The sequence below is a fragment of the Agelaius phoeniceus genome, chromosome 3 (assembly GCF_051311805.1).
Source record: "Agelaius phoeniceus isolate bAgePho1 chromosome 3, bAgePho1.hap1, whole genome shotgun sequence".
In the NCBI taxonomy this organism is placed as follows: domain Eukaryota; kingdom Metazoa; phylum Chordata; class Aves; order Passeriformes; family Icteridae; genus Agelaius; species Agelaius phoeniceus.
The window spans coordinates 69543061-69559547 of record NC_135267.1 but is presented as its reverse complement, the minus strand read 5'-3'; the positions used below and the strand labels follow the sequence as shown (position 1 = coordinate 69559547).

General features: G+C 36.9%; 1 protein-coding gene across 4 annotated transcripts in view; it reads left to right on the top strand.

Annotated features, from left to right (window-relative positions):
- CHRM3 (cholinergic receptor muscarinic 3) overlaps positions 1 to 16487 on the top strand; it is a 274162-nt gene that overhangs the window by 151320 nt on the left and 106355 nt on the right. The window lies entirely within an intron of this gene.

The window sequence follows — 16487 nt, the reverse complement described above, 5'->3', positions numbered from 1 at the left end:
AGGTTTTGCTACATTACTGATTAGATCTCAAAGCTGCTTTCTGTGGCTAAAAATCCCTCTAAATCATTACTTTAAAGTCTTGTGTGCAAATTGAATGTATCTCCATGAGACAGTGAAGAGCTTCCATTATTTCAGTGCAGGGAACTAGAAGATCAAGAATCAGGTGTTTGAGAAAAACACAAACTACTCTTGGTTAGTTTCTTCTTTCTCAATCCTTTTTCATTTAGGACAATTTTCACATGAAAAAATAGTACATTTATTTGGATTTACTTTCTAGATCAGTTTGTGGTATAAAGATCCCAAAATGTAAGGAAATATATTTCTTTTATATCAGATGTACAAAGTTCCCTGAAGATTAATCAAAAGGGATTCCTTTCTTTACCTATTTATGTAAACATGCACTTGGTTATTTGCTCTCATAACTAAAAACTCTGGAATTCTGATGTTCCATTTTTTATGGGGCTTGAATAAACATATGATAATGGAAATACAGAAAAGCAGGTGACTGTTCTTGGTCTGTTATTAACTTAATGATTAAAAAAAGCTGGACTTTGTATTCAGATTTGCAGTAATAGTATCATATGAACCTTACATGAATGAAAACATAATTTTTCTTGAAATGTATGGTTCAATGGAATAGCACCTATTTTAATATTTCATTTTAATAATCAAAAAGTGATTTTTAAAGTTGAAGGTAATCAGAAATTTCAAATGTTTTTTCATCAGTATTTTTTGTTTTAAAATTCTATTTATTTTTTTCAATCTGAAAGCATCTAAGGGAAGTTTTCAATAAGATTTTTTTTTTTGAGAGAGAGAAACTATATGTTTTTGACAGTTTCCTGACCCAGAATATCAAACTCAGTTGTGAGTGAGGATTAGGTCAGTGAGGAGAAGCACGTGATGTCTGAGCTTTGTGCTAGTGGGAGGGACATGAACCCAGGATTTTTCTGCCCCATTTACAGGGAGCTGAAAAGCAGCAGCAACAGTATTGCACTGGGAAAAGCTGTGCATTATTTCATTTCCCACCCCTGTGCAGACATATGAAAAGTGGGGTGGTGAGGATAGTCCACTGTACCTATTTTTCATCAGAAAGAAAACCCAAGCCCAATCAATCTTTGTATATGTGTAAACACATCTCTTGGAAGAGCATGTGCATCTTGGCCAGCAGTGACTGAATGGGCTCGCATGTGTCTCTCACAAATGTACTAGATCAAGGAAGCAGAATGTTTCTATGATACTGCTAATCTCAAAAAGCAGAACATTTCTATGATACTGCTAATCTCAAAACAGCACAGGAGACTTTAATCTGCAACTTTTGATAGTGGCTGGATAGGAAGCATGGATAGACTGTTGGAGGCTGCCAGCTCCGATGGGATCTTGGTAGCAAGGACTAGAGAACATCATTGTCTGCCAGCAACCACAGCACTCTCATATTTATTCACAGGTGCAGATTCTGTATTTGTTGCTATGCTTAGCCCTCCACAGAGGGCTGTAACAAGTGGGCTGGAGTGGGTATGGTCTAAGATTCAGTATGATTTTAGAGGAGGTTAAAGAATTAACACAGATCAGCATTGCAAGGAAAAAAATTCTACAAAATCAACATGTTGTGTGTTCTGTTCAAAGTGTGACATAGAACAAACTGACAAGTAACACAAGGGCTAAGGTTGCTGTAGCACAAAAATTGCACAGAAGTACAGCTGTTTAATGTCACTATGATTTCATGATTCTGTTTTAATAGTTGAAAAGTGAATTCAAGCGTAATGGTCTCCAAAGGCCACTGGAAAAAATATGAAGTAATGATACTGTATCCAGGGTTCTTCCCAATGTCTACAGTCAGGATTGGTCATTCTAAATGTATGATTTCTTTTTTTTTTTTTAATAGACTATTTTCTGTTATAAAGACTGAAACTGTAAAACAGTAACACAACTCAGACCTCTTAATCCAGAGTTTTTTAGAAACTTTTTAAAATTTGGACCAAAATACACTCTCTTATCTAATAAGCAATAGGATTTGGAAACACAACCACCTCTTGCTTTACACAAGACATAGTGATTGTTTCCTAGATGATGTTCTCCATCTCTTTTAATGCTGTCCTCCCCACAGCAGTATTGTTATATCTTTTGGATGCAGATTGATTAGTTATCACATACACAAAGAAACACACATGGTATTGTGTGCCATTGTGGAAGGTGTTACCTGAAGCAGTCACACTGATAAGTACAATAAAAAGTGTTGAGGCAAGACTGTGCTCGTCCTTTGTTTCTGTGGGAATTCATTCCTCATGTTCTGGCAAATTTCTAGGACAATTTACTCTAATTTCCATGTAATCAGTGTCTCCATAGAAATTTTCTGTTTTCCCAACAAAGTAAAGTCACATGTTTGTAAAAATCCCAAGTCCCTAGAGGACAACTTGAAATATTACTCCCAGATGGATCAGCCTGAACAGTGCATTGCCAAAATGTAATCACATTTAGGGACCTTCCCACTAAATGATACTGCCCTTAGTGTTTATGACATTTTTGCTGTGCAGATGAAAATATTAATCAGTATTCTTGTCACAATTACATGCCGTGTAACAGCGAAATCCTATTTTTATTTTGCATGATGTTTTCCCAGTAAATTGCTTTCCTTCAAAAACAAAGCTTCCGCCATGCTTTTTGTCACCTCCTAGTCAGTCTGAACAGGGACAAGTAAATTTGTCATAGTGGAAGCCTTGGAAGAGCTTCAGGAAAAAATGGTAAGCAAATAGATATCTCTCACTGAGGTCATTTGCTGCTCATAAGCATTCAGGAGGGACAAACCTTGAATGAAGGAGAAAATTGCTTGATTTTCACGCATGGAGAGGGATCAGAAAACTCCACTCTACTCAATATTTCTTATATGTCTAGGAAAAATCTCTGATATACTATAAATGATGTTGCCATTCATTCAGCCATCAGAAGCCCATCTTCCACTAGATTTTAACCTTTGATGAGATGAAGATACATAATATTTGTAAAAAACAAGTTATTAAACGAGGGATATTTTCCATGCATATCAGTTCTATTCTGTTGGAGCAAGGTCACCTTTTAAATAAGAAAAATGCTAATTCTGGCTTCACATCCCTTGAGAACGAGACAGTATCTGAAAAGTGCCTGTGTGAGCCATTTTCAGACTTTCCTCATAGACCAAAGTTACTGCACGTATATAATGTGCCAAACCCTCCTGACTGGCAAGGTTTTGAGACCATGACCTTCATTTTTCTCCAAAAAATTTCAGCTGAGGGCAGAAGATAAAGTTTTAATACTGTATTGTTATGTCCATGTAAAGCACAGCTCTTCCTGTTACTCTAGAGAAAAACACTGTCTGCCTTTCCAAGTTGCAGCATTTTAGCACTTCTTCACTCTTCTATTCCTGTTCCTAATTTTTTTCTTTTATCACATTAATGCAGACATGCTTAATGAATTATCATGTACTCACTACAAATCAAAACCCTCTCAAATTCTCATTTGAGAATCTAACTCATCTCACTGTTTCTGTGTACTGCTATAAGCAATCTTGATATCCTGGTGTAGCTCATGTTTTCAGCCTTATTTTCCATCTTTTCAGTTCTGTCAGCTGCATAGAAATACAGTTAATTAAATAATTGCTCTCTTATTCTCAAGCAAAGACCCAGGTTTTTTTTTTTTTTTAAATCTCATATATAGTAATGTATCCTAATTTGCATTGTCTGTGTGAGATGGGGTCAAAAAAAGCAGATGAGTTTTAGAAAAATCTGAAAGGCATTTAGCTTTTTTTGTTTTTGTCATTAGGTTGAGATACTGTAATACTCTAAACATTGTTTTTCTAATGTTCTAATCCATGTGACTGTGAAGATGTGTGTCTCTGACTCTTTTTCTTGCAGACTTTTTTTCTTTATAATATGTCTAGAGCTATTTGGAAAGTCAGATTCTGTAGTTTTCTATGCATCCAGAACTATTCCAGGAACAAGAGGACATTTTCCAAAAGACCATATCTCTATTTAACCACAATTTTAACTAGTTACACCAGTGTTTAGATTAGCCTATCACACATACATTTATTTCCAGATTAATTTCCTGTGTGATTTGAATCTGGTTTAGATAACAATTAAATGATGTTTGCAGACCTTCTGATTCATAACTAAGACTTCTTTTTCCCTAAATAATACATTATGCCAGCATGGAATCAAAGTACTGAGCCAAGCACTGATCCAGAGGTGGACTGACTTTGGATGAGTACAAAAGAAGGTGGGGAACTGTCTTGATTTCTCCTTATGTAGCATAAGCAGGTGTCAAAACATCAATGATCTCATACTATGGAAAATGTAATCTCTTCCTGGTATTGCAGAAATTAAGAAAACTGGATCATAAATTCTAGGTTTGATACATATTTTACTCCAGAAAAAAACAAACAAACCTCACAAAGGTTTCCTTCTCAAAGCCGGTACCTGCTATTCCAACTACTTTTTGTCTCTTAGCAATGAGCATTTACATTTTTTTTTGGGCCTCATGAACATGATTGCCTTGGGTTCTCCTTTCTGTCACCAACCTCTACAGGAATTTGCTGCTTTAATACCTTTGAGGGTCTATACTGAAATTTAGCAGTGAGGAAAACTTTAGTGGGAGCTAGGTCTCCATGTGGTGGGCAGCTGGGACAGTTAGTATAAACAGGCAAGTATAAATAAGTCCTTGGTTTATAATGGCAGTGATGTATGCTATCAGGGAAAATAAAGGTTCAATCTCTTCCATATCTTTTTGATTTCTTGGGCTATCTCTTTGGTTTGCTGCCAGTCACTATTTATTTTTTCCTTATGCCCATGTTCCACTGCTTTTATTGTAATTTGTTAGTCAGCAGCATTTTCAAATTTGAATACCAGTAGCTTTCAGTGGGAAAGAATGGGAAGAAATAATAAGTGACAGCATTGATATCTGTTGCTAGCAGGAGCAGATTTATTTTATAAACCAAATTCCAGTACAAAACTTGGTTTGTGATGCTTCTGCTTAGGATTTCAGATGAAAGTTTATTACTCTGGTTAGATCTATTGTGAGATTTTTGGACTAATTGTATCTTATATGTGAAACTCAAAAGATGTCTTAAGATCTACTCTACAAAGCCATTGAGGAAACTAAATGACACCTTGCTGCAAACTGGAGTAGCATAGTTTGCAGATATCTAGGGGGTTTTTGCCAGAGTGAAAAAGGCCCAGTTTGATGCCTACTAGTCTTAACCAGCACAGCATATTTTGTGTTCCTTATTAATAATTCTTTTGTGTAAGTGGCTGTTCAGTTCTCTGTAGTAAAGCTCCATTTCCTGTTGAATTATCATTTAGAGAAAGCAACCATTATAAATTTTGTGGTGTTTATTTTTTTCCTTAAAATCCATAAAATAGGTAAAAGTTACACTAATCTGTAACATTTCATAAGAGTAAACTGTGAATTTTATCTGTAAAGAAACTGGGAAAACTGGCTACTGTTATCATTTTACTGCAGTTCTGCTTCTGAATACTTTTTTGGTGTCTTTCACTGAGGGAAAAGTAATTCTCCCCTTTTGCTACATGCAAACATATCACAAGAGGGGCATCAAGTCCTGCAGCATTGTCAAGTCTGGAAGGAGAAGAGTAAGGGGCAGCATCTACTGGTAAAGTGCCTAATGCCAGCTTGCATTTTCAAGGGCTTCTTTGAATCTCTGGTACTTAGTATTGATTTTAGCCTTTTCTTAGCAGAGTTCATGTAATCAGTCATTCCCTGTGGTGCTCTTTGTATGAAGCTCCTTGGAGGAATGAAAGCAGTTGTGAGATCCTTGGCGGCAGCACTGGAAACAAATGGCTACCCTCTCAGTAAATAGTAGCTGTTACTTTTTGATGATTACAGTCAGCCATGTTCAGTGAATAAACTGAAAGTATTGTAGGAATGAGTGCAACTTGTTTATTGACATGACCATACACCTAAAAAAAATCGGCTACAGATGTTCCTGACTTTTAGAGACATCATAACGAGGACTATAAAATAACTGAAGCTGGTAAGGTTTTTCTTCCAAAAGAAAGTAAGTCTCTATACTTGTAATCTTGGACTGTGGTGCTGTCATAGAGATAAATATTTTCAAAGGGATAACAACAAGGTTGGGCTGTCAGCCTAGCAAAGAATAAAAAAGAAAAATTTTAGTCTGATAAAAATTCCAGTCTCTTATATAGGCTAAAAAATCACAAACAATCAAATTTTGCCCATATCATCAACATTTCTCAGTTTTACAGCTCACAAACACCTTTATTGCTTTCTGCACTGTATATTGCAGAGAAATCTTCAGCATGCATCTGTGTCTACAGTGATACTGTGAAAGTGCCATGTACAAAAGGTGTGAGTAGAAGACAGTTTGCTAAAACCAAACAGCAGGAAATCCTTAGGTCTCTTTGGTTGGTTGGTTCCATTTTGCTAAACTCCATTCTCATTAGTTGGTTCCATTTTGCTAAACTTCTTGGTCTACACCATTGGTACTTAAGGTAAGGAGAACCAGAGCATTTAAAAAATCATTATATAGGATCAGAGAATTGTTTAGATTGGAAAAGGCCTTTAAGATCATCAAGTCCAACCATTAACCTGGTATTTTCAAGTCCACGACATTATAAACCAACATAATAAATGCAAAAGCTGTTTTAAAAAAATCTGCAGATTAAGTTCTGATAAAATGAAACTGCGATGCAACACTGGCAATTTAGGAATATTTTATCTTCTGTGTATTTCATCTCCAAGATAAATTTAAAATTTTAATTACCAGTTTTTCCTTCTTAGCTTTCAGTTAGGAAGGTGAAAAGAACACAGTGGCATCGTGAAAGGTCCTGCAAAATGTATATTGGTCTGTTTTCAAAATAGGCCATGGAGTATTTTTCCACCAGACTGTGATGAACTGATGGCTATAGCTACAGTGTAATCACTCGAGATAATGTGCCTCATATAAACACCTCACAGCTCACTTAGAATTGCTGGGTCTGGGATAATTAGTGTTCAGTTCAAGTTAGCAGCCCACATCCATATCTACCAAACTTCTCAGGCAGGCTGTGCAGTCAGTGTGTTAGCTGACCTTGGGCCTCACGTCACTGCAGGCGTCATTAACCTTCAGAGCATCATACTAAAGCCTCTATGCCCGTGGAAATGTTAAAGCTTCCAGTGTTCCAGTTGAACAGGGAATTTGAAATGGGCCATCAGCAACAGTCTTTGCATTGATTTTAAGTGGCTTGTGCACTCACCATCACACCAATGGATTTTTAACCAAATGGAATCAGACAGTTTAGACATTAGAACTGAGAATGATAATAAAATATTTCTGCATTTCTTCTTTAATATCAAACTTTATAGCTATGCTTAAAGGTAGGTGCAAGATGAATAAACATCCCTTAAGAGTCTTTAGTATGGTAATACACTGGATTCCTTTGAATTTAAATCAGTGTGCTCTGCAAACCGTTCTAACATTGGCCACATTAGATTTTGAATTATGCCGATTACTCTGTGATGCCTCAATGCATGCGAGTATTTTCAGGCATCTCTTAGGCTGTCTTTGGCACTGAAAAACCAAGACCAGGGAATGTACTAAAACCTCATGTTAATTTTTCATACAATACATCTACATTCTGAGCACATCCAGAATGCATTTTTATTTAGGGTCTTCAACCTTCAACTACAAAAGACTACATAGTAGTCTCTGTACAGAAAGTCTGTCTGAGTTGTTTCAGCAGGAAGCCCAGACTGAATAAAATATGGCTCTTCTGGAGTTTTCAAGCTTCAGAGGTTAGGTTTTCGCAGTTAATCAGCCAAGCAGCAATGGCAGACATGCTTTGCCCACTGGCACAATTCAGAACTGTGTTGCAGCAGGAAGTTGCTCTGTGGTCTTACACACTTCCAGAGACATTTCTTTTCCTACTTTTTGATCTCTGTGTGCATGCCTGGTTGCTTTTCTCTCTGGCTCATGAGGACTGCAGTTTGGTACCTCGTTGGTGTGCACAAGTTGCAACTTTATATCATCACTTAGTGCCCTTTGGAAGCAGCTCTGCCTTTGTGATAAATGCAGTTCTTTACAACAGTCAAATGGGAAAATTCTTTGTGAATTCCCCTCATAATCTCATGATACAATATAAGCAGAAATTCATAATAAAATACGTGCTGACCTTGGCTTCAGCATAAAGGAGAGCTCCTGCATGGGCCTTCTCAAATCAGAAGAGGATCTATATGGGATTTATTTGGCCTTTTGTTTTTATTCTTTGAGATATTTCGGGGTTCTTAAAGAATTCTCAAACACAGTTATCTCAAGATTCACATTTTTCATATGTGTCATCAAGACAGCCTATCTTCTGCCTTTGTTGATACCAAATAACCTCTTGCTTTACAAATTCTGCTTCAGAGGAACATATTACTTCTTTTACTCTCATTAAACGAGAATAAAACCCTTGTATATTTCTTCCTGGGTGCAAATAAGGGAAAACTGTGGTCTCAAAACAAAACTGATATGTAAAATAATCATCTTTCTACTGATCTTTCTTGCTCTTTCATCTCAAATTACAAATTAAAAATTCAGTAACCCATATGTATTCATATAAAATTACAGCATTTTAAAACTTAAAAAAACCCCAAAACTAAACCATTGTTTTGCCAAACTTTGATGAAAGTTAAGCTTGGCCTAAGTGTTGCTTTTGGAGTACATTTTTTATTTTGGTTGTTTGATTTTGTTTGTTAGGGCTTACTGTGTGCTGATATTGTATAAACACATCTAAGTTATTCTGTTATTTTAGCTAACAAGCGTCAGGAGGCAGCAAACAGCTCTGGGATGAATAAGAAACAGACTCAGATGTCAGTAGTGAGTGTCAGCAGGGCACTGGGAATGAGCACATTGTGCAAAACATACTTTTCTGCAGGATGGGGCTGGTACATCATTATTTTGCTGCATCCGCACTTGTGCAAGAATCCAGCATGTTTCCATTCCTTAGATATCATTCAAAATAATCTGCTCTTGATTAAAAACATAGAAATATTAAAAAGATAGATATTACAAAAAGATATTACAAAAATATGTGACGTGCCTGGAAGACTCACCATCAGAAAGTGTTTCAAGACACAAAGTTATATTTTCCTAGATTTTGCATGGCATGGCAAACATGTTGAAACTACTTTATAGGATGTTCCATGAGCTGTTTATGATAGCTCTTTTTTATTTATTTGGTTTTGTAATCAGTGCAGAGCTTGCAAATAGTATTATCTCTCACTACTCTTATTTATGATCATTAGTTTTATATTCTTACTTTTTCTTTTTTTTTTTTTTTGTGGGGGGAAGGGTCCCTAAAGTGCAAAGGGCAAGGAATTAACAATGTAATCAACAATCCCAAATTTCTATTTTTTAAATAATTCATCTTACCTAGTGTGGAAAATTCATCTTTTCCTTTGCCAAGAACATTCAGGACATGATTATATAAGTGAGTATAAGCAATAATACTAATCTATGGTAAGTTTCTCAAGTAATACTTATGCTTATATTGAAAGCTTATTTCACTGAAACTGAAATGTATTGCTTTATATGGACAACGAGAAAGCCAGAATGTAGCTCGTGAACTTATATATTAACTGTAATAAGAAAGTTTAAAATTCCCTAATCTCAGGGTTTATCAAGTTATATTTAATATGTTCCAGATGCTACAATTAATCTTAAAGCCCTCAAAACTGTATCTATTGGTGTTCTTTCAGTTACAGATAAACTGATTTAGATCCGTATATATATATTTCCAAATACCTGTTTTTGATGGTAACTTATTCATGGATCATTCATAGTTAGTTCTGTATTTTTTAGTTTCAATCACAGAGGTGGAAAAGATGTAATTATCAGGACCATATTATTGTCTGACCAACTATTTCATAATCATAGAATAATTTTAAAGGCCATAATAATCAAATAATATTGCATGTTTTATGATTCCACTAAGTAAAATATATCAAATATATCTATACAAAATACTTCCTTGTAGGGGGATACAGTATAGGTAAATGAAGGTGGTATAGAATGTAATCTTATCCCCCGATGAGTTGCAGCTGGACCAATCACTAAAGATTAGGAGCATGCCTGAGGTTAACAGGCCACACCTGTAACCGATAAGAACAAGGGGTATAAAAGAGAGGATTGGTGGGATCTGGAGTCACATGGTTATTGCAAGGACCAGGAGCAGTTAGTGCTTAGAGGAGCTACCTACAAGAGACATTGAGGAGGTATGAAACTCTGGCCATATGGAATCCTTGCGCTATAATGATAATAGAAATCTTGATATATAAGACAACACTTCCTGCCTCAAAGTTAAAATTATATAAAATAGTTGCTTTTGACTTCTAATTCAGGCTCTTTTATAATCTTTTGGCAAGACCATAAGCCCTAGACATGTCAAGTCTTAACCAGCTATTCCTGCAAGACACTGACTATTGGAAAACTACATTTTTGGCTGCTATACTTTCTTAGGAGAGCTTAAGCTGTAAACCTAGCACTTTCTGCAATATATGGGAAATGGCACCTAAAAGGCCATCACAGTGTGTGAGATTCTCCCTGACAGAACCACAGAACATGCTGAGTAGGGAGGTGGGGTCTGTAGCACTTCTCTCATGCAGGATAAAGGGAAACATCATCTTCACTCAGGCATTTCCTGCTATGTTCAGTCTGCAGCCTTTGGCACTCACTGTAGTTGGAGGAAAAAAACTATCTTTTCAATGCAGGTTTGAGGAAAATCTTTTGCTTGAAGACAACACATTGTTCCTGCTCCCAAAGCGTGTCCCAGCACAGGTCTGAAGCATGATTGTTGGGTTTTCCCCAGCAGTGCTGCCAGCAGAGCCCTGCCTTGATAAAGCCCCAATGCTCAGCAGTGCTTGCAGATCTAAAGCATCCCAGCCTTCAGAGAGCGAGGGGCTCCCCTCCCTCCTGGATAACTTCAATATTTTCATGTAAACGAAAAGATCTGCAGTTTGTATCACCTGGTTTATTCTGTATCTGTCTTGGTGACTCCTCTGAAATCCTGACCCCAGGGAAAGGTGTCAGAGAAAGCCAAAGAAAGGGCTCTGTGCTTCTCCCTCTTTACATGTCTTGAAGGCTGGGATTTTTAGGGGGCAATTTTATGTTTCTGAGGGGAGTTGTGGGTTTGGGTTTTCCTTTATTTTAGGGGATCATTTTGAACTCAGTAGCACATAATCAAGCAAAGTTACTGTACCCTGTGTAGTGTCTTTGTACTCAGTGTTATTTTAGAAGTTGAGCATGATTTTAATAACTGCAAACTGATGCCAAAATATTAATGGATTTAAAGGATTTTGTCCTCTGAGGTCTTCAGGAGAAAAATTTATAGGTTTTATTTTTCCTTGAGGATTTTCTTCTTTTTGAAAGCTTTTCATTTTCAAATATCAGTGTTTTCTACTTTTTTGATGCACTTGAAGGGGTTTTGTCAGCTCTCAGTAAAAATTAAGGTCTTTTCAAATGACCTGATTATTCTTCTACAATATTGTTGATCTAGAGAAGGAAGAGGAGTGGGAGTGACAGCAGCATAACAAATGAGACAGGGCTGAAAGATGTAGACTAAAATCTTGTGATTAAGGCTTCACAATAAATGAGTTTGAATTCCTTCAATAAATTATATCTAAACTTAACTTGAAATCTCAGTAAATAGGGTGGAAGTTTTGTTTAGGTAATGATCAATATTTCACTTATTTGGCTTCTCTAAAAAAAGTCTGTTGTTTCTGCAGACTTTTAAGATTGATGATACTTTAGCCTGTCAAATCCCCAGGGAGCATTTCAGAAATTAATTCTGACTCCATCCACTTGCCTGTGGCAGAAGGGCTTTAGCTCACACCTGAGAGAGATTTCTTTATATGCTGGGACTTGACCTTTTCAGTTATTTACACTCATGGCTTGTTTAGAGATGCATCTTTTTTTCTTAGCAACCTAGGTTTGCTCCAAGATGTAAGGATTTTGTCCTGCATACCATTTATGATAAATACTTTCTTCTTGAGGAATAATGTGCCTCCAACCTCTCAGGTTAGACTGCAACTGCTCTCAGCAAGTTTCACCAAAAATGGTATTATCTGTGCAAAATCAAAGCCTCCTTGTTATTTGCCATAGATAGCATGTGAATGTGGTGAGGGCATGCCCAGAGTGCTCTGCCCTGGCAGCTTTCAGCTGAGCAGCACCTCTGCTGCAGCTCAGCCCTGCGCTGTGTCCCTGCTCTTGCACCCCCCTTGTGTGAGAGCACAGGAGGCTGCAAGGGGCTGACCAGGCTCAATATTAATTGCTTCAGGGCTGGGGGACTGCAGCAACCTTTGCTTCAATTAAACTGCTCCATGTTTGGGGCTACTTCTACTCTAGGTACCCTCCTGAAAGTGCAGTTCCTCTCCTCTCTCACATTTGTGTTTCTCAAAGACCCTTCTTGATCCTTTCTGCACAAGGAATTAATTTGAATACAGTTGTGCTGTTGGCACTACACTTCCACCTTCTTGTGCTCCCTAAACTGGGTTATAAAATCTGAAGCTTTCCTTTTCCTAGAGATTGTATCTAAATTTACATTTTTGCAGTATGTTTAAGTTGTTATTTCTTTCATTTAAGTAACTTTTAGTTGCTCACAGTGTTTACATGACTGGGCAAGGGCTACTTCTTAAACTGCCCTAAAATCTTCCATGAAAAATTGATGGTTGAGGTGTCAGGTTGAGAGCTTGGGGTGCATTCCTCATGGTAGATTGGTAGATTTGTTCTACTCTTCCAACTTGAGGAGCATGTCCCATTTCTTCTTCAGGAGGGTGCTGCTTTCACAGTCCCTCTGCATTCAGCTGTTCTGTGTGAGCCTGTGGCCCTGGTATTTTTTTCCCTGAAATGCAACTGAAGATCAACTCTTTAAGGCTTACACTATGTTTAATGCCAACATCCAACAGTGGGCTGGGAATCATTTTACATTCAAGTAGGGACAGTGCAATCCTACAAACACTAATTAGTTTCCAGTTCACTCCTCTGGTCCACAGGTCAGTGATGCTCCAGTGACAGAGGTTAGTGACTTGAGGAAGCAGAAGCCCATGGTATCCTTGATTTAAATGAATTGTAACTGCTAAACTACACTAAAAATTTATATTCTGAACCTGGAGAAAGCTGACAGACCAGCTAAACTGCCACCAAAGAGAAGTTCCACTTCTATTTCCCTATTTCCAAGATTCAAAGTTATGCGACGTCCTTTATCCCTTGTCTTTTTTTTCCTAGAAGCAGAGGTAGCTATCCCTTGCACAGGACATATTGCACATCATAGCAATGAACTGATGTGCCACCATTTCTTTTCACACTCCAGAAAGAATCCTTTCTGATAAATCCTGACTACTGGGCTTGAATGAATGAAACTCTGGGTTGACCATTTATCTGGGCTTTCACAAGAAATTTTATCATTGCATGGAGCCCAGAGACAAACAATAGTTTACAGCTGAATATAGAGTAAAAGGGGTGGTACCTACATTGCACATGGCTATGTCACTAGGTTCAGAGTATTTATATATTTCTGTGAATGCATATAATTCTTCAGTCTACTGGATTAGATTTGGAGTCTGACTTGTATATACAAAATCTGTGGCAGGATTTAAATTGTCTTCATATTCAATTTCAAAGAAGACTTAGTGCCAAAACAGGACTTCATCAGCATATTTTTGTGGGTTAGTAAGTATCTGCAGAACTACAGTGTGCTATAAGATTATTAATAAAAAACTATAAAGACTGAGTATTGTCCAGATTTCTCAGTAGAGACCACGGAAGGATATTCCTTCATTTTGTCTCTGCCAAGGAAGTGATTGTCTTTTTACCACAAATTCACAGTTGTGTGCAGTAGTACCCGCATTTGCATATGGTTGAGAATTTAGATAGTTTATGCTGTTTGGATTTTTAGTTGTGTTCAGGTTGACAGAAAGAAGTTCAATCTTTCGTGACCTTCCAGCTGTTCCAGGAAGAGCCCACTTAATGAAACGTTTTATCGTGGTATTTGCTGTGTTCTGAATTTATTCCTCATACTTAGCAGAGGGATTACTTTTAAATAAAGGCAAATGTATCTATTTATCCCTAATCACTGATGTTAGCAGTGCTACAAGTGGTAATAAAGAGCAGACATAGAATCGCTTGTGCCTACACCAGTGCCTGGATAATCTTTATTTTACTGCTGCACATTAGAACTTACAATAATAATTTGCTTCCTTTTAATTTATGCAAACATGACAAATTATTTAGCTGTATTGCAATGTGTGCTTTTTTTTTTGCTAAACTTTATTTCTTATGAGATGATAGCAGAATTTTTGTGTAATATTTCCATAGGTGTTGACACTAAAATCCTATGGTTGTATACCCAGAAGCTTAATTTTAATTTTGTGAAGTACTGTTCATCATAACTTCTTTAAAAAAAGCCTAAAACCATCTCTTTTCCTGGGGTTACTTTTTGCTGACTTGTAGATAATGCAGTTAATATAATAGAAAAAAGTAACAATTGTCCCACTGTTGCTGATTGCAGCAAAAGGATATGAAGGTAATATTTGCTATCTTTTTCTACTAGAGCATTATTAATGGATCCTAAAATGCAAACACTTTCCAAATGAAATAGCAGATGCAAAATGCTGCAGCTTAAAAAGGGAACTGTCCAAAAGGTCAAATCAGGCATGGCTACATTCAGCAGCAGAAGCCTCATGGCTTTGCAGGAAGGTGCAGAAAATAGGGCTCACTGACTTGCTTGATAATATACATACTTCTATGTGTGCAAAACCTTCTTGAGACTTTTTCTGGATTTTTCAGTCTTCTGAAAAATTTCACTGTTTATTCCTTAGGGATGCTGTATTTTTCATTGATCCACAGGCTATATTATAGAGGTGTTTCTTGAATTCTGTTTTCTTGGATGGTGTTTTCATTATTTTAGTGAATTTAAGAGATTGTAAATAGAATTTTATTTTCATATTGAGAACATAAAGCTCATTTGGGAGATTCCTCTCTGGAGAGGCAGTTTAGGAAGTTATGCTAATCCTTTCAAAATAATTGTAATTGTATTTGCATAAATACTATGCAGAATTGCTGAAAGAAGAACTCTGGGTGTGATAAATTTCACAGTACTCCTTTGCAAGGCTCAGGAACAATAAGATTGCATTTCTATACTAGTCAAGTTAATGGGCATAGCAGTCTAGTTCATGGTTTGTTCCTCAGTTGTCCTTTTGTACCTGTCATATTTGCCATTTCTCTAACACATACCCATCAGAATGCAGTCTCTAGATTAGATCCCAAGTAAGCTTATCTTTATCAAGCCACTGGGTAATTCTGACTGCTTTGTCTGACATTTTTAGTATTGTGCCATGGCAGCTGACCTATGTAAATCAGGGATTCCTCTATAACCAGCATCCTGAAAAATATCTTGGAGCATCCTTTCAGCACATGCCTGTCAAAGGTAAGAGAGGGAAATGCTTTCTGTGTATTAAAAATGTAATAACTGTTATGTGGAATTAGGGGATAAGCTCTGTTTTCATTCTCAGTTTATGAAGGCTTTGAAGGAGCAGCTGTGTGGGCCTGTCATGGCATCACATTAGTTTTGTGCAGATAACATGCTATTCTCACTGCACTGTTCTTAAATCCAGAAGGAAAATTGTGACAAGTTCTTCTTGAAATCTGTTACAGTTCTGGGAATGTAATAATCTAATGTGGCAAAACTGTTTATTCCTTGTATCAAGGGGTTTTGCCTGTACAAAGTACTTAGCAGCAGCAGTATGTTCTTGGTGCTTTCATTTCAGCTCAAAGAGAAGCATTTTCTCTCACTGTGAATGCTGAAACAGACAGTATGTTTTCCTTTATCATATTTAGTGTTGCACGAGGAGTAGATAATCCTCAATTCAAGCTGATAAGCCTTAAAGGGATTTCAGCTGCTTGTTTTAGCAAAAAATCTTTTCTCCACCTGCTTTAGTTTATCTTGCTCATGAGTTCTGTTAATGAACAGTTGTATTGTCAATATAACAGGAGGGTGTATTTTTTTTCTAGCATGACAGACGTTCTGTCTGGCTGACCTATCCGTCTGGTGCAAGATACATTAAGAAAAATAATAAATTCTGATCAAGGCAAAAATATTGTTATGAATCGTTCTCATACTGTGAAAAAAGAAAATTCTGTCCTCAGTAAGAAACATCATTCCATAAGCAAAATCAACTTGTAGAAAACAGCATAAACATAAGCTCTTAAATAAACATTGAATCATCCAGGAAATTCACAGAGCAATCCTTTACAGCTAAAGACTGAGGCAGTCAGTTAATGAACTGGCTTTTGCATTAAAGATCTTCTTATCATATACCTTGCCATGTATTTACGTCAAGGATGGGTTTCAGAACTTAGCGTGCAGTTTGCATAAATGTTCTGTTCTGGTGATAGCCTCTCTCAGATCAAAGGGCACTAGTTTATACTACAAGACTGAGAGCACTTCCTTTTACAGATCCTATTTTTT